This window comes from Scyliorhinus torazame, chromosome 10 (genome assembly GCF_047496885.1).
Source record: "Scyliorhinus torazame isolate Kashiwa2021f chromosome 10, sScyTor2.1, whole genome shotgun sequence".
In the NCBI taxonomy this organism is placed as follows: domain Eukaryota; kingdom Metazoa; phylum Chordata; class Chondrichthyes; order Carcharhiniformes; family Scyliorhinidae; genus Scyliorhinus; species Scyliorhinus torazame.
Window position 1 is genome coordinate 156,950,573 of NC_092716.1, and position 19,550 is coordinate 156,970,122.

Genomic DNA, 19,550 nt, shown 5'->3' on the forward strand with positions numbered 1-19,550 from the left:
ATAAAGTCTGTGGTGGTGATGGCATCCTCATTTAGGTTGGCCGCTGAGTTCTTGAATGTGGACCAGTCCACTGACTCCAGGCAGTCGCATAGGAGTTCTTCTGTTTCCTCGCAACAGCATTGTACGACCTTATTAACCGGATTCCCCTGGTTAAGTTTCTGCTTGTGTGCCAGGAGAAGGAGCACCGATTTGTGGTCCGATTATCCGAAGTGCAGTCGGGTGATGGATCGGTAGGCGTCCTCGATGTTTGTGTAGGAGTGGTCAAGGATGTTGGCACCCCTGGTGGGACAGGAGGTGGGTTGGTGGAATTTTGGCAGTATGCTCTTGAGTACTGAGGGGAGCCGCGCCCTAGCCTTGCCTCCCTGGTCACCCACTGGAGAATTCTGCTCAGCTGGCAATCGGCAGCACCACCGCACACTGGTTGTCCGACCTGGTGCAATTCTCAGGCTGGAGAAAATAAAATGTGCCATCCGGAGGTCGGAAGAGGGTTTCCACAGGACATGGAAGCCGTTCACCAACTTGTTCCAAGATCTTTTCATAGCCAGCAACCAGTAGAGTAAGGGAGGTGATGGTGAAGAGTTGGGGCAGGTTGGGGAGGGGAGCCATGGAATGCAGAGGAAAAAGAAAGAGGGGGGAGAGGGAAGGGGGAAACAGTGGGGAGGGGGCGAAGGCACGCAAAGAAAACAAGAGGGATAAGGGACAAATCCGCAGGGGATTGGTCGGAGGGCAAGCTGAAGCCCAAACCAAACTGTAAATAGACACTTGGAAATACGTGCTCTGACCATACTGGGGACTGTAACAGATATAGGCCGACTAAAGGGGGGTCACGGCCACAGTAGAAGGGAAGACAATTGCCTTTAAATATATGTGCTGCTTTCTGTGTGTCTTTTGGCATGGCTTTGGATTATATAACTTATGAATTGTGAAATATAAGATGTGAAACCCAATAAAAACACTTTAAAAATACTTCATGCTCTGTAAAGCACTTTGGGATTTATTGAGGTCATGAAAGGGACCATTTGCATCTTTCTTTCTTTCAAACTCATCGCAGTAGCACCCGCATCGTATTTGTCTCTTTTACCTCTCATTCTGCTATTGACTCCCATGATGACGATTGCGACTCAAGTTGTCCCTGTCACGCATTATGCCAGAATTCCCAGAAGCGCTCCTTTAAAAAGCTTGTTCGGCTCCAGGTTTGTAGTTTCTGACTACAACCTCCAATGCTTATTATTAACTTGACTTCAATGATTGCATTTTCCCTAGCTCCTTGATGTTCCCTGCTAGTGAGCTGTACTGATTATTCCCGGCTAAAGGACATTTTAATGAGGCTGGTATGCAAAACACTCAAGCTGCCTCTGATCTCCTGCTCACCCACGTCACTTGACAGAAATCAGCTTGATATCTATTCATGGTGCACATCGCCAACCTGTCCTCATTCAAACAGAGAACTCCTGTTGCAGAATTGTTAAAAATATACACCTGGAGCCTCAACAGATACATAATTTGATCTCAGTTTGAATTAATGGTCTTAAAACCTGGAGGGAATTCATAACCAGGAATTGAAATGCGGGGCGGGATTCTCTCAGCCCATGCCGGGTCGGAGAATCACCGGGCCGGGCGCAAATCGTGTGACGCCGTCCCGATGCCGGTCTGCCAATTCTCCGGTGAGCGGAGAATCGGCGCCGGCGTGGTGGCGGTCGGGGGCCGCTCTACGTGCCCCCCCCCCTGGCAATTCTCCGCCCGTGATGGGCCGAGTGGCCGCAAAAATAATCCGTGTCCCGTCGGCACCATCGACGTGTGGTCTTACCCGGCGGGACCTCGGCGTGCATCCTTTCGGGGACGGCCTGGTTTTTGGGTTGGAGTGGGGGGGTCCGACCCCGGGGGGGGGGGGGCCTCCATTGTGGCCTGGCCCACAATCGGGGCTTACTGATCGGCGGGCCAGCCTCTCGGGCTGGGGGCCTCTTTTGCTCCACGCCGGCCCTTGTAGCACTTCGCCATGTTCCGTCGGCCCGCCGCGGAGACGGAAGCTACCGCGCATGCGCGCAATCGCGCCGGTAACAGTGAGCATGCATTTGCGCCGGTCGCAGCGCGCATGCGCAGACCCATGGCGCCCATTTGATGGTGGTATCGGCAGCTGGTGCAGCATGGGTCACTCCAGTGCCGTGCTGGCCTCCTGTCGGACTCAGAATCGCTGTTCCTGGGGGCCTGTTGACGTGTCGTAAATCGCGACGGCGTTTACGATGGCGTCAACACTTAGCCTCAGGATCGGAAATCCCGCCCGTGATATCTAAGAGCAGACTGAGATATAAAACACTGCTGAACCATTAAACTATTTACTGAAGTTAATAATGTTTACCATTCTACTTAAAAATAAAGGACAAGAGGGATTGTACCCATGAACTATCAGATAGAAAGAATAATTCTGAGGACGTCCCAAAGTGCTTCACACCGTATGAAGTAATTTTTAAAGTGTTGTCACTGTTCTAGCTTGGAGAATCGCGGCAGCCATTTTGTACAAGTGGAATTAGGCTGGGTAGGTAATTTCTCTGCTGGCACAGACACGATGGGACAAATGACCTATAGGCCTCGTAAATAGATTAACGATATGATAATCTTATTAGGTGATGTTGTCTGAGGGACAAATTGGACAGGACACCTGCCCTACCCTTCGTCAAAAAAGTGCCAAAGAGTCCTTTATGAGAGACTCTGTTGTATTATCAGTGACAGCTTGACAGCAGATACAGTAACTGACAGTTTGGGGTAGATGGGGTTTACAACCTCATCTGAAAGACAGCACATCTGCCATTGTAGCAATCCCTCAGCACTGCGTTGGAGTTCCAGCCTATACTGTACACCAAACTCGATCAAGTGGGATTTGAACTTATACGCTTCTGACTGGGAAGCGAGTGAGTTGCCATTGAGCCACAACTGACAATGACATACACTGCATGTGTGAGCCGGTGCTTCCAGGGTGTTATAAGGCTGAGAGTCCATGGTGCTTGGTCAGAATCCATGTCTAAATAGCAAGGTATGCCCGACAGATACTCTGTTCCCCTCCTCAAGTTCTATAATCATTGCTCCATGTAACAATAGATTTAAGATTACAAAAATAATCAAGTCGGCATTTTCTGGCAGTTCCTTTGCTCCATTAGATGTGCATAAAATAGTGAGGAGCACACAATTAGAAATAATATGCATATCAGCGGGAGGGTTCATAATTACAGGTTTATTGCCAGTGCACACAGTGCCATAACAGGGAAATTATCGGGTTGTGTTAGCCTCATAAGGATCAGCATTCGCCATATAACATGGCTAGAAACAGTTATTGTGTTTTAAAAAATGGCTGTGCAGAACGTTTAGAAATAATTGCATGCTCTAAAGTCCCCAGTGTTAGACAATGTTCAGCACATACAGTCTCCGTGTAAAGCCGTGTTCAGTTTTCAGTCCATACAGTCCCCTGTGTAATACACTGTTCAGTCATTACAGCCCCTTGTATAACACAATGTTTAGTCCATACAGCCCTCTGTATAAAAAATATTCAAAGAATCCGAGTAGATTTGTCAAGCATAATTTCCCTTTTGTAAATCCATGTTGACTTTGTCTGATTGTACCACTGCTTTCCAAATGCTGTCCTATGAAATCCTTGATAATGGACTCTCGCAACTTCTCTGCCCCTTGGCTCGCTAGTCTTTAGTTCCCAGTTTTCACTCTGTCACAAAATGTGGATATTGTGAGGAACATAAAAGGGTTAATGGGTGATAGTGGAAATAGTGACGACCAGAAAAATTTTAAAGCGTTAATGGAAAGGTTTGATCTGCATTGTAAAGCTCGAATTAATGAAACCTATGAGAGATATATGTTTACAAAAAGCAGGCGAACAGGTAGATTCTTTCATCACGAGTCTGTGTTTAAAAGCGCAATTTTCAACGCTAACAGATTCCCTCCTCCGTGACCAAATCGGTTTGGAATAAAAAATGAAAAACTTTGTGAGCTTTTGCTGAGGCAGCATGATTTGTCGTTAGAAGATGCAATAAGTGTAGGTCAAGGGAGTGAACTAGCCAGGAATCAATGTGCTGATCTACAGTCCCGGGAAAAAGGCGCGAAGGAAGACAAGGTGGCTGGCGCCTTTAATGCTGTGGCACCGTTAAATAAAAGGTGCGCTGCAACTGGCAGCCATTTCGGAAATGACATAAGCTGCGTGGTGACGTGTGCACGTTGTGGCCACGCCCACCAAAGAAACAAATGTCCAGTCGTCGGGAAAGTATGCACAAACTGTGGCAAAAAAGATAAGGTTGGGTGGAATTCTCCGTTGCCCGACGGCAATATCGTCATTGGCGATCGGACGGAGAATCCGTGTTTACGACCGAATCGGGGGCGTCTATTTTCGGATGCTCTGCCCCCTCCAAAATGGTGTCATCGAGGAGTATGCCACACACCGTTGGGACGGCCTCAGGATGTTACCTGAAGGCCTTCCCCCAATGCTCCACCCCCGACAGGCCGAGTTCCCAATGGCGCGGGACATGTGTGCTCTCAGTTTTCATGAACCCAGCGTGGCGGCTGCAGACTATGTCCAACGCCGCCACTGTCGGGGGGAGATGTGCTGCTGGCCAGAAGGGCTTCAGTGAGGGCTGGGGGGACTGGTGGGGAGTGGCCCAGGGTGGCGAGGGGGTGTCCAGGGAGGCTCTATCTGGCATGTCGGGTCCGCCGTGGTCGGCGGCATGTTGTACAGCGTGACCGCTGCAGGTCGTTGCCGTGCACATGCACGGCCACGGACACGGCAATTCTCCAGCCGTTTATATCGGGAAGGCGTGGCTGCTAGCCCCTCACCGGTCAGAGGTTCGGTGCTGGGCCTCGTCGATTTTTTTCGTTGTAAAACCAGACACTTTCTCCGGACATAGGGCAGCACGGTAGCATTGTGGTTAGCACAATTGCTTCACAGCTCCAGGGTCCCAGGTTCGATTCCCGGCTTGGGGCACTGTCTGTGTGGAGTCTGCACATCCTCCCCGTGTGTGCATGGGTTTCCTCCGGGTGCTCCGGTTTCCTCCCACAGTCCAAAGATGTGCGGGTTAGGTGGATTGGCCATGCTAAATTGCCCTTAGTGTCCAAAATTGCCCTTACTGTTGGATGGGGTTACTGGGTTATAGGGATAGGGTGGAGGTGTGGACCTTGGGTAGGGTGCTCTTTCCAAGAGGTGGTACAGACTCGATGGGCCGAATGACCTCCTTCTGCACGGCAAATTCTATGATTCTATGATAGCCTCAAAATCGGAGAATCCAGCCCTAGAATTGTGCAAAATGGATCAGATGGAGAAAACAATTCTCACTCCAATATTGAAGCACAAGGATATGATTTGGAAGAAACATTCTTTGTTCACTCAGTCAACAAAATTGATATTGCTGACAAGCAACATTTAAAGCAGTTTTCATGTGTTCATTGAAAGAAATATTGGAACATCCCATTGGGCGGCACGGTAGCATAGTGGTTAGCACTGTTGCTTCACGGCTCCAGGGTCCCAAGTTCGATTCCCGGCTTGGGTCACTGTCTGTGTGGAGTCTGTACGTTCTTTCCGTGTCTGCGTGGGTTTCTTCTGGGTGCTCCGGTTTCCTCCCACAGTCCAAAGATATGCAGGTTAGGTGGATCGGCCACGTTAAATTGCCCTTAGTATCCAAAAAGATTAGGTAGGGTTACTGGGTTACGGGGATGGGGTGGAGGTGTGGGCTTAAGTAGGGTGCTCTTTACAAGGCCCGAAGGACCTCTTGCATTATAAATTCTATGATTCTTAGATTCTATGAATAAAAGTAAATAGGTTAAAATTATTTTTTAAGTTGGATACTGGAGCTCATGCAAATCTGATCACTGAATCAGACCTCTCTCAGATACAGTGTCCTCCTTCAATTAAAGCTACTAGATGCCAAATCAGGGACTACAATGGTAGCATCATTAGCACAAGAGGATCATGTCTAATAGTAAGCAACAATGAAATCCACATGTCAGCGCAATTTGAAATAGTTGATGCCAATAAATCGTCTCTGCTAGGTGTTGATGCTTGTTCGATGCTGAATCTTGTGAAAAGGTTTCACAGCGCCAATCAATGTGTTGGTTCACAGCAAGGTGACATAGAGGAAATTCTTGCTACATTTCCACATGTATCCATTGGAATGGGTATGTTACCGTTTACCTATAAAATAAAGCTTAAAGAAAATGCTACACCAGTAATACATGCTCTGAGAAGAGTACCAGCCCCTCTCAAAGAACGTCTCAAGCAGGAACTGGATTGAATGCAGAAACTGAACATCACATCCAAGATAACTGAACCTACGGATTGGGTAAGTTCCATGGTATCTGTACAAAAGCCTAATGGAGATCTGCGAATGTGCATAGACCCAAAGGATCTGAACAAGAATATCAGAAGAGAGCACTATCCAATTCCTAAGCACGAAGGGATTACAGGAGAGATGGCACACATGAACATTTTTTCTAAGTTAGATGCCTGGAAAGGATTTTGGCAGCTACAACTTGATAAGTCCAGCAGGAAGCTCTGTACTTTTAACATGTCGTATGGAAGATATTGTTTCAACCACATGCCATTTGGAATTATCTCTGTCTCAGAAACAGAGCTATGGAAAGCATAACAGAAAGTATTGATGGGGTACGGGTGTACATCAATGATATTATCATCTGGTCTGAAACACCAGAAGAGCACAATTCCAGACTACTACAAGTACTAAACTGCATTGATTCGTATGGATTGAAGCTCAACAAATCCAAGTGTCAATTTGGGATTTCCAAACTGATGTTTTTGGGAGATCTATAGTGTACAACCAGACAGTGGTAAAGTTAAAGCTGTACACAAAATGCCTGTTCCGAATGACAAAAAAGTAGTCTTCAGAATGCTTGGAGTTGTCAACTTTCTTGGCAAATTTATTCTGAATCTTTCGTCTAGGACAACAGCTCTTCGACAATTGACAAGAAAAATGTTTCTTTTTCTTGGACTTCACACCATGATAATGAGTGGTCCGATCTCAAATCCGCACTGACCATAGCCCCAGTTTCCTCATTTTTCGATCCGACAAAGATCTTCGCAGACGCGAGTCAAGACGGGATAGGAACTGTTCTTCGACAGAAGACCTCAGAAGATCTGTGGAGACCGGGTAGCATATGCTTCTTGAACCATGATGCCCACAGAACAACGCTACGCACAGATTGAAAAAGAATGTCTTGGTCTGGTGACAGGTGTTGAAAAATGTCACCATTATATTGATGGTCTACCTATATTTGTCAGTGAGACTGATCATAGGCCGCTTGTGCATATAATTCACAAGAGTCTAAATGACATGTCACCCAGATTGCAAAGAATGCTAATGAAGCTAAGAATATCTGGGCCGGGATTCTCCCCTACCCGGAGGGGCGGGGGGTCCCGGCGGGATGGAGTGGCATGAACCACTCCGGCGTCGGGCCGCCCCAAATGTGCAGATTTCTCCGCACCTTTAGGGGCCAACCCCTCACCTTGAGGGGCTAAGTCCGCGCCGGAGTGGTTGGCGCACCGCCAGACGGCGGGAAAGGCCTTTGGCACAACGCCAGTCGGGGCCGAAGGGACCCCGCCGGTCGGCGGAAGTCCACGCATGCACAGGAGCGTCGGCGGCTGCTGACGTCATCCCCGCGCATGCGCAGGGGGGGAGCTCACTTCCGCATTGGCCATCGCGGAGGCTGTGGCCGAGGCGGAAGGAAAAGAGTGCCCCCACGGCACAGGCCTGCCCGCGGATCGGTGGGCCCCGATCCCGGAGTCCGCCCGCGCTACCAGTCCCGCCGGTAAGGTAGGTGGTTAGATTCACGTCGGCGGGACTGGCATGACAGCAGCGGGACTTCGGCCCATTGCGGGCTGGAGAATCGCCGGGGAGGGGCCCGCCGATCGGTGCGGCGCGATTACCGCCCCCGCCGAATTTTCGGTGCCGGAGAATTCGGCGGCCAGCGGGGGCGGGATTCACGCACCCCCCACCCCCGGGATTCTCTGACCGGAAAGATCCAGGGCGGAATTCTCTGATAATGGGAAAACGGGCACGAATGAAGTCCAGAGTGAGTCTCTATTTTGAAGAGGGCTAACAGAGCCCCGGAGTGCTCCTCACAGCTCCAGCTGCCGATACAGGGCCCTGCACTTCCGGCCACGGGTCCGCGCATGGTTCCCCGGCCCCCCACCAGGGCAGCCGTGTACTGGGACCACAGCCGCCACTCCGAGCTCCCACCGGATGGAACCATGAATGAACCACGCCAGCGGGAACTCGGCCAGTTATCGGCTGAGAATCGCCGCGGGTGCCTCTTTCAATGGCCCCTGACTGGCACCGCGTCGATCACGCGCACATGATTGACGGCGATTCTCCAGTCCCCAGAGAATCGCAGGAAGGCATCGGGCCCGATTGCGGGTCTGACACCCCATTCTCCGCCCCCGCTCCGAGTGCAATTACGGTGCGCAGGCTCGGAGAATCCAGGCCAGAATCCTTGCAGGTACATTCTCACGGGCTACTGAACATGAAGATCAGGGGCGGGATTCTCTGCCAACCGGCGGGGCGGGTCGTACCGGTGCCGAGGAGTGGCGTGAGCCAGTCCGGCGTCAGGCCGCCTGGAAGTTGCGGAATCCTCTGCACCTTCAGAGGCTAGGCCGGCGCCGGAGGGGTTGGCGCCGCACCAGCCGGCGCCGGCGGGGTTGGCGCCGCACCAGCCGGCGCCAAAGGGCGTCCGCCGGCCGGCGCGAGTTGGCGCATGTGCGGGAATGCCAGCGTGTGCTGGCGTCATCCCAGCGCATGTGCAGGGCGTGTTCTTCTCCATGCTGGCCATGGCGGACTGTTACACCGGCTGACGCGGAGGGAAAGCGTGCCCCCACGGCACAGGCCCGCCCGCGGATCGGTGGACCCCGATCGCGGGCCAGGCCTCCCTGCCCCCCCAGGCCAGATCAACCCGCGCCCCCCCGAGGACTCCGCAGGCCGCCTGCAGAGCCAGGTCCCGCCGGTAAGGACCTGGTCTAATTTATGCCGGCGGGACCGGCCGAAAGCGGGTGGCCACTGGGCCCATCGCGGGCCGGAGAATCACCGGGGGGACCGCTACCAACGGCCCCCGGCCGGCACGGAGCGATTCCCGCACCCGTCGACAAAACGGCGCCGGAGAATCTAGCAGCCGCCGTCGGGGGGCAGGATTCATGCCACCCCCCCCCCCCCCCCCCCCCCCCGCCAACCCCCCCCCCCCTGCCGATTCTCCAGCCCGGCGGGGGGTCGGAGATTCCCGCCCCAGATTCCAGATCTTGTGCAGGTGATAGAAGCTCAAGCTGACATGCTGGCTGACACACTACTACCTGTTTCTGATGTCAAATTAAGATTAATTAAAGCAGAACTTGCAAAGGATGAAGATTTACAGCGAGTGATTCATCACATGTCTGATGGATGGCCAGATGCAAGCTGTTCCCCCTTCAGAAGGGTTAAAGATGACCTCTGTGTGGTAAATGGATTTTTACTCAAACTGGATAGAATAGTCATTCCTACAAAGTTGAGAAGATCGATTCTTATGCAAATCCGTGAAGGACACCACGGTGTTGAGAAATGCGAGCACGAGGCAATCCGTGTATTGGCCTGGCATAAATTCTGATATTGAAAGTTATATTTCTGAATGTGACATTTGTCAAAGAAATCAGTCTGCCCAACAGGAAGAGAATTCTGACGACATGACAGTGGGAATGAGAATATCAATGAGATCCCGAAAGAAACCTGATCGTCTGAATCTATGAGCTGCAAAACACTGATTTAACTCATGTTTTTATTGGGTTTTGTACATGGTATAAATACAAATAAACACACACAAAAACAAAAACAAAGGAAGAAAAGACAAGTAATGAGAAATTGAGTGTCCCCCTTTTTCTTTTACAAAATAAAGCATGGGGGTGGCACCTTGGGTGTGCCCCTAATGCTACTTACATTTTGGTGAGCTTTTTATTACTGTTCAGTTGCATAAGCTTCGGCTATGGGTCGTTCCTTCTTCCCATTCTTTCTTTCTCTTTCCTTGCTGTATTTGTTGTGGCCGTTGTCCTCCGCTGTGCTTTCCCCCCCGCTTGTGTTCCTTTCACTTTTCTCCCTTCTGGTTCCTCTATTGTTCCCCCCTCCCCCCCCCTTCTCTCGCTGGGTTTGGCTACCCCTTCCTGTTCCACTTGGGTCTTCCCTCACTCCCCTCTCTTCTATCATGTATTGGCTACCTCTTCCTGGCTCCTGGCTACTTAGTTGTTGGCCACAAACAGGTCCCGGAGCAATCGGGTGAATGGCTCCCATGTTTTGAGGAAGCCACCTTCTGACCCACGGATGGCGAATTTGATTTTCTCCATTTGGAGAGATTCCGAGAGGTCGGACAGCCAGTCTGCAGCTTTGGGTGGTGCTGCTGACCGCCAGCCGAGCAGGATTCTATGGTGGGCGATCAGGGAGGCAAAGGCAAGGGCGTCCGCCCTCCTCCCCAGGAATAGATCTGGCTGGTCTGATACCCCGAAGACCGCCACTTTCGGGCTCGGTTTCACCCTCATCCCCCCACCACTGTGAACATTATCTCAAAGAAGGCTGTCCAGTACCGAACAAGTCTGGGGCAAGACCAGAACATGTGGGCTTGGTTGGCCGGGCCTCCTTGGCACCGTTCACATCTATCCTCCACCTCCGGGAAGAACCTACTCATTCGAGTTCTTGTTAAGTGAGCTCTATATACCACTTTTAGTTCTGTTAGGTTGAGTCATGCGCATGTGGAAATGGAGTTGACCCTATGCAGTGCTTTGTTCCAGAGTCCCCACCCTATTTCAAACCCCAGGTCTTCCTCCCATTTCCTCCTCGTCGCATCCAGTACAGTGTCGGCCGTACATGTCGCTATCAGTCGTTCGTACATGTCGCTACAGTTCCGTTTGCCTAGAATGTCTGTGTCCAGTAGTTCTTCTAGCATTTGTCGCGGTGGTCGTGCTATGTTCTTGGCTCCTTTCGTAGGAAGTTTTAAAGCTGCATGTATCTGAGTTTGTTGCCCCATGCTAGCTGAAATCTCTCCGTCAGTTCGTCCAGTGTTGTGACCCTACCGCCAGTGTATAGGTCTCTGACTTTCAATGTCCCCCCATCCTTTCTCCATCTTTTAAAGGTGGCGTCAGTGAGTGCCGGCATGAACCTGTGGTTATTGCAGAAGGAGGCCTTGTTGGACATTTTGGTCATGCTGAATTGCTGCCGTAGTTGGTCCCAGGTCTAGAGGGTAGCTACCACCACTGGGCTGCTTAAGTGTTTTCTGAGTGGGGATGGGAGTGCTACCGTGGCGAGGGCCCGGAACGAGGTCCACTTGCAGGAGGCCTCCTCCGCGCACCCATCCAGCTTGTGGCTCCTTTGTCCATCCCATTGCTCTTTCTGCTGACTACACCCAGAGGTAGTATTGTAGGTCTGGTAGGGCTAGCCCTCCCCTGGACTTTGTTTCTTTTAAGACCTGTTTTGGGATCCTAGCATTCACCCCCCCGCCCCCCCCCCCGCCCCATACAAACGCTATGATTAGATTGTCCAGCGAGTTGAAAAAAGCCTTGGGGATATAGATCGGGATAGATCTAAGTAGGAAGAGGTACCTGGGCAGCACGTTCATTTTGATCATCTGCATTCTCCCCGCGAGGGAGCGTGGGAGTGTGTTCCATCTCTGCAGGTCCTTTTTTACTTCCTCTGTCAGACTGGTCAGGTTCCATTTGTGGATCCCTATCCAATCATGAGCGATTTAAATCCCCAGGTAGCGCAATTTGTGTTGGGTTTGTTTAAACGGCAGTCCCATCAGCATTGCCCCTCCCCCTTGCTTTTGCTCATGTTGAGTTTGTAGCCCGAGAAGGCTCCAAACTGTTTCAGGAGCACGATGATTCCTTCCATGTTGCTTTGTGGGTCCGAGATGTAGAGGAGCAGATCATCTGCATAGAGCGAGACTCTGTGCTCTCTGCTTCCTCTTTGGATCCCCCTCCAGTTCTTCGCTGTTCTGAGTATGATTGCTCGTGGTTCGATCGCGAGGTCGAACAGCAGCAGGGACAACGGGCAGTCCTGCCTGGTGCCCCTGTGCAGCTGGAAGTACTGGGAGCTGGTGATATTAGTCTGAACGCTCACCATGGGAGCATTGTACAGGAGCTTCACCCAGGCGGTGAATCCTGTTCTGAACCCGAACCGCTTCAGTACCTCTGTACTTTCTCACAACTCTGTCGAAGGCCTTTTCTGCGTCTAGGGAGACGATCACCTCAGGTGTCTTCTCCCCAGCTGGGGTCATGATCATGCTCAGCATGTGCCTGATGTTCGTGTTAGCTGTCTACCTTTCACAAAGCCGGTTTGATCCTCTACGATCCCCTCTGGTACACAGTTCATCAGCCTTTTGGCCAGGATCTTGGTCAGTATTTTGGCCTCTATGTTTAGTCGTGAGATGGGTCTGTATGAACCGCACTCTGTTGGATCTCTGTCTTTCTTAGGTATTAGTGAATTTGAGGCTTGTGCCAGCGTAGGTGGCAGTGTTCCCCTCACCAGACAGTTTGTGAACATCTCCCTCAGGTGCTCAGGTGCTGTCGCGAATTCTTTGTAGAGCCCGCCGGGAACCCATCCAGTCCCGGCGCTTTCCCCGCCTGCATGGAGCTAATACACTCCATGACCACTCCTCGTTCTACCGGTGCTTCCAGGCCTCGTTACCTGTCTTCACCCACAAACGGGATGACCAGTTCGGTGAGAAACTGTTTCATCCCCGAGTCTCCTGTTGGGGGCTCTAAGGTGTATAGTCCCCGGAAAAGGCCTCGAAGTCTGTTTCTAATGTGCCTCTGCTGTCTCTAATTTTTGCGATCACTCTTGTGGCAGCCTGCTTTCTCAGCTGGGACGCCAGCAGGTGGATTGGGTTTGTTTATTGTCACGTGTACCGAGGTACAGTGAAAAGTATTTTTCTGCCAGCAGCTCAACAGATCATTAAGTACATGTAAAGAAAAGGAAATAAAAGAAAACACATAATAGGGCGACACAAGGTACACAGATAACACCGGCATTGGGTGAAGCATACAGGGGTGTAGTGTTAATGAGGTCAGTCCATAGGGGGCCGTTTAGGAGTCTGGTAACAGTGGGGAAGAAGCTGTTTTTGAGTCTGTTCATGCGTGTTCTCAGACTTTTGTATCTCCTGCACGATGGAAAAAGTTGGAAGAGTAAGTAAGCCGGGTGGGAGGGGTCTTTGTTTATGCTGCCCGCTTTCCCCGGCAGCGGGAGGTGTAGATGGAGTCAATGGATGGGAGGCAGGTTCGTGTGATGGACTGGGCTGTGTCCACGACTCTCTGAAGTTCCTTGCGGTCTTGGGCTGAGCAGCTGCCATACCAGGCTGTGATGCAGCCCGATAGGATGCTTTCTACGGTGCATCTGTAAAAGTTGGTAAGAGTTCATGTGGACATGCCGAATTTCCTTAATTTCCTGAGGAAGTATAGGCACTATTGTGCTTTCTTGGTGGTAGCGTCCACGTAGGTGGACCAGGACAGATTTTTGGAAATGTGCACCCCTAGGAATTTGAAACTGTGAACCATCTCCACCTCAGCCCCCTTGATGCTGACAGGGGTGTGTACAGTACTTTGCTTCCTGAAGTCAATGACCAGCTCTTTAGTTTTGTTGGCATTGAGGGAGAGATTGTTGTTGCTGCACCACTCCACTAGGTTCTCAATCTCCCTCCTGTATCCTGACTTGTTATTCGAGATCCGGCCCACTATGGTCATATCGTCAGCAAACTTGTAGATAACTGGCTTTGTCTCCGCTTTCATATGGGGTCCCAGAACGTGGAGGGTGATTCAGCTATGGCCTGTGATACGTTCTCGCTAAAGGTTTTGTCGGCCAGTAGTGCAGTGTCCAACCTCCATGTGGGGCGTTGGGCACTGCCTGTCTCCAACCTTATATCCATGTAATGTGGAGCGTGGTCGGAGATTAAAGTCCACCCTAGAGTACGTTATGCACTGGGGAAAAGAAAGAGAACCCCTTCTCCCTGGGTGGGTGAACTTCCAAGGGTCCATCGCCCCATCTGCTCCATAAAGCGGAGTTCCTTCGCCATGTTGGAGGTCTTTCCCATTTTGCTGTTCGACCTGTCCATCCGTGGGTCCTGTACACAGTTGAAGACCCCCAACGTGATCAGTCAGTATGTAGCTATGTCGGGAATTTCCGCCATGGTCTTTTTTATGAATTTTGTGTCATCCCAGTTGGGAACGTACGCGTTAACGAGGACTACTGATGCCCCATCTAGGGCCCCGCTGACCATGACGTACCGTTCCCCTATGTCCGTGACTGTCCATGTTGCCTTAAACACCGTCCTCTTATTGATTAGTATTGCTCTCGTCCCGTAGCAGGAATGGTAGGTCTGTTCCACCCAGCCCTTCCTTACCCGCAATTCATCCTGCTCTCTCAGGTGTGTCTCTTGGAGGAAGACTATGTCTGGATCTTTTCACTGGGCCATTAAGTCCCCTCATGTTCCAGGTGGCTATCCTGATGGGGGATTTTTGCTCCCCCACTCCTGTGGTATTAACCATGCTTACCTGGTGGATGCGCCCCTGCACTCTGGGATTTCCCTTTGTTAGGGAGCCATCCAAGACGACCACAGTCACTGCTCTCCCCATGCGGTCAGACCCCTGTGCCGTACAGGGTTTCCCTTTGTCCAGGGGGCACCCAACATGGCTGCTCACTGTGGGTCCTGGTGCTAGCTTTCCCGTTAGTGTGGTGACTCCCCTCCCGGGAGTCACTGTCCTGTTTTTCCCTCGCCCGCTCTCTCTAGTTCCTGCCCGCTCTTTCCCCGTCTTACCCTACACTTTTTCTGATTGCCACTCCGTCTTCCCTCTGCTGCTGCTCTCATTTTCTCGAACAAAAACACTGTCTTAACTCATGTATAACTTTAATAATGTTCATTATTGTACATTGCCCATACTCTGACTGAATGTAAATTTGAATGTTTTTCAAAGAAAGGGGGATGTCACAATATGTGGATATTGTAAGAAACATAAAGGGTTTATGTAATGTTAATACTCTAATCACTAGATGGTGCTATAGAGCAACCATATAAATATCACATGCCTCCTTGACTTCTGGGAGAGAGACAGAAGAGAGTGAGAGAGAGTGGAAGGGAGTCAGAGTAAGTTGCTGTGAGATAGCTTAGCTGGTAGCATAGTTTAGTATTGTAGAAGTGTAGTGTATTGTTTACTTATCTAATTCCTTAGCAAATGTTCGAATCTAATTAAGTGTAGTGTGATAAATTAGCTTTGTTTGTTAAACACTGCTTGCTGTTCTTTGTCAATGCTACAACCTTCACCATCCTGAAGAACAATACAAAGAACACAACACAGTCTACCTCCCTTTTTGAATAACGGGGCTATATTAGCTACCCTCCAATCTGTAGGAAAATTTCCAAAGTATTTTGGAAAATGACCATCAATGGATCGACTATTTCTAGGGCATCTTCCTTCAGTGTTCTGCGATGAAGATTATCAGCTCCTGGAGATTTATCTGCCGTCAATCCCATTATTTTCCCCATAACTATTTCTCTACTAATATTAATTTCCTTCAGCCCCTCACTAAAGCTTGTGTTTCTCACAACTTGGTACATTATTCAGGTCTTCCTTTGTGGCGTCAGTCAGTCAGCAACAGGTCTGTATTATTGTGGCGTCAGTCAGTCAATAACAGGTCCATATTATAGTAGAGTCAGTAATAGGTCTGTATTATTGTGGGGTCAGTCAGAAATAGGTCTGTATTATTGTGGTGTCAGTCAGTAACAGGTCTATTATTGTACAGTCAGTAGTAGGTCTATATTATTGTTGGGTCAGTCAGTCAGTAACAGGCCTGTATTATTGTGGTGTCAGTAAAAGGTCTGTATTATTGTGGAGTCAGTAATACGTCTGTAATATTGTGGGGTCAGTCATTAACAGGTCTGTATTATTGTGAAGTTGGTAATAGGTCTGTGTTATTGTGGGGTAAGTCAGTCAGTAACAGGTCTGTATTATGATGGGGTCAGTAGTAGGTCTATATTATTGTGTGGTCAGTCAGTAACATGTCTATTATTGTGGGATCAGTCAGTCTGTAACAGTTCTGTATTATTATGGTGTCCATCAGTCAGTAACAGGTCTGTATTACTGTGGGGTCAGTCAGACTGTAACAGGTTTGTATTATTGTGGGGTCAGTCAGTCAGTAACAGCTCTGTGATATTGTGGTGTTAGTCAGTCGGTAACAAGTCTGTATTATTGTGGGGTCTGTCAGTCAGTAACAGCTCTGTGATATTGTGGTGTTAGTCAGTCAGTAACAGGTCTGTATTACTGTGGGGTCAGTCAGACTGTAACAGGTTTGTATTATTGTGGGGTCAGATAGACAGTAACAGGTCTGTATTATTGTGGTGTCAGTCAGTCAGTAACAGATGTGTTATTGTGGTGTCAGCCAGTCAGTAACATGTCTGCATTATTGTGGAGTCTGTCAATCAGTAACAAGTCTGTATTATTATGGTGTCAGTCAGTCAGTAACAGGTCTGTATTATTGTGAGATCAATAAATCAGTAACAGGTCTGTATTATTGTGGATTAAGTCAGGCAGCAACAGTTCTGTGTTTTTGTGGGGTCAGTCAGTCAGTAACAGATGTGTTATTGTGATGTCAGTCAGTAACAGGTCTGTATTATTGTGCTGTCAGTCAGTCAGTAACAGGTCTGTGTTATTGTGATGTCAGTCAGTCAGTAACAGGTCTGTATTATTGTGATGTCAGTCAGTAACAGGTCTGTGTTATTGTGATGTCAGTCAGTCAGTAACAGGTCTGTATTATTGTGATGTCAGTCAGTAACAGGTCTGTATTATTGTGCTGTCAGTCAGTCAGTAACAGGTCTGTGTTATTGTGGGGTCAGTCAGTCAGTAACAGGTCTGTATTATTGTGATGTCAGTCAGTCAGTAACAGGCCTGCATTATTGTGATGTCAGTCAGTAACAGGTCTGTATTATTGTGCTGTCAGTCAGTCAGTAACAGGTCTGTGTTATTGTGATGTTAGTCAGTCAGTAACAGGCCTGCATTATTGTGATGTCAGTCAGTAACAGGTCTGTATTATTGTGCTGTCAGTCAGTCAGTAACAGGTCTGTGTTATTGTGATGTCAGTCAGTCAGTAACAGGTCTGTATTATTGTGATGTCAGTCAGTAACAGGTCTGCATTATTGTGCTGTCAGTCAGTCAGTAACAGGTCTGTATTATTGTGCTGTCAGTCAGTCAGTAACAGGTCTGTGTTATTGTGATGTTAGTCAGTCAGTAACAGGCCTGCATTATTGTGATGTCAGTCAGTAACAGGTCTGTATTATTGTGCTGTCAGTCAGTCAGTAACAGGTCTGTGTTATTGTGATGTCAGTCAGTCAGTAACAGGTCTGTATTATTGTGATGTCAGTCAGTAACAGGTCTGTATTATTGTGCTGTCAGTCAGTCAGTAACAGGTCTGTGTTATTGTGGGGTCAGTCAGTCAGTAACAGGTCTGTATTATTGTGGTGTCAGTCAGTCAGTAGCAGGTCTGTATATTGTGGGGTCAGTCAGTCAGTAACAGGTCTGTGTTGTTGTGATGTCAGTCAGTCAGTAACAGGTCTGTATTATTGTGATGTCAGTCAGTAACAGGTCTGTATTATTGCACTGTCAATCAGTCAGTAACAGGTCTGTGTTATTGTGGTGTCAGTCAGTCAGTAGCAGGTCTGTATTATTGTGGGGTCAATAAATTAGTCACAGGTCTGTATTATTGTGGATTAAGTCAGTCAGCAACAGGTCTGTGTTTTTGTGGGGTCAGTCAGTAACAGCTCTGTGTTATTGTGGGGTCAGTCAGTCAGTAACAGCTCTGTGTTATTGTGGGGTCAGTCAGTCAGTCAGTAGCAGCTCTGTGTTATTGTGGGGTCAGCCGTAACAGATCTGTGTTGTTGTGGAACAGTCAGTCAGTAACAGCTCTGTGTTATTGTGCGGTCAGTCAGTCAGTAACAGCTCTGTGTTATTGTGGGGTCAGTCAGTCAGTAACAGCTCTGTGTTATTGTAGGGTCAGTCAGTCAGTAACATTTCTGTGTTATTGTGGGGTCAGTCAGTCAGTAGCAGCTCTGTGTTATTGTGGGGTCAGTCAGTAACATTTCTGTGTTATTGTGGGGTCAGTCAGTCAGTAGCAGCTCTGTGTTATTGTGGGGTCAGTCAGTCAGTAAGAACTCAGTGTTATTTGGGGATCAGTCAGTCAGTAACAGTTCTGTGTTATTGTGGGGTCAGTCAATCAGTAAAGCTCTGTGTTACTGTGGGGTCAGTCAGTCAGTAACAGCTTTGTGTTATTGTGGGGTCAGTCAGTAACAGCTCTGTGTTATTTTGGGTTCAGGAATGATGGGAATGAGGAGAATATTGCCGTGCTGAGGGACCATGTCCCATAAGGGACAGAATCTATTTGGCAAATAGAAGCAAAGGAAGAAACAACATATTGATTTGTGTAGTGTGTAGGCCCTCAACGTGTGGGAAAATGGATGAGGAACAAGTTTGCAAGGAAATTATAGAGAGGTTCAAGAATTCTTGAGAAGTTACAATGGGAGACTTCAATTCATCAAATATAGAAGCATAAAAAGCAGAGGGGGACAAGTGTTCCTCGAGTGTTTTCAGGAGAGTTTTCTGGAGCGGTATGTTTCAAGAGAAAAGAACCTTTGCTGAACCTGGTTCTTGGCAATGAGCTGGTGTCTATGTACATAAGTTATTGAAGTTGGCAGGACAGGTTGGGAGCACGGTTAATAAAGCACAGGGCATCCTGGGCTTTATCAATAGAGAATAGTGTAATGATATGTATATTTACTGGGATATAAAGATTAACAAGTTAATGATAATGCTTCTTACCACTAGAGGGAACCACATAACAGTCATATATATACCCTGTGACTTGGGGACTCTGGGAGTTAAGAGTTAAGAGTTAGAAGGCGTTAGACGAGTGTCAGGCATAGGAGCAGTTGGACTTGAGAAAGCCTGCTGGTTAGAGATAGCATAGTTTAACACAGTAACTTTCTACTTTAGGAATGTGAACAAATCATAATTAGTAGTGTAATAAATTTAGAGTTTTGTTCATTAACAAAGCTTTGTGATCTTTATGCAACACTACGCATCCAAGCCATCCAGGTAAAGCAGAATAGAGAACACAACAAACAGGCCGGGATTCTCCATTGTGAGTCCACCCTGCCACTACTGCTCACGAGGTCGGAGAATTTGGTGCTCAGCCCAATCGCTCATTCGTTTTACAGAATCTCTCTGCCATGAACAGACGGAGATTCCCGCCCAGAGAGTATAAAAGCAAGGAAGTAATGTTAAACCTGTAAAAGTCACTGATCCTGCTTCGATTGGAATATTGTGCCAGTTGTGGGTGCCACACTTTAGGAAGGGTGTGAAGGCATTGGAGAGAATGCAGAAAAATTCACAATAATGATTCCAGGGTTAAGAAAGATTAGTTACGTGGATGGATTGGTGAAACTGGGAATGTTTTCCGTGAAGAAGGGAAGCTGAAGAGGAGATTTGATAGAGGTATGCAAAATCATGA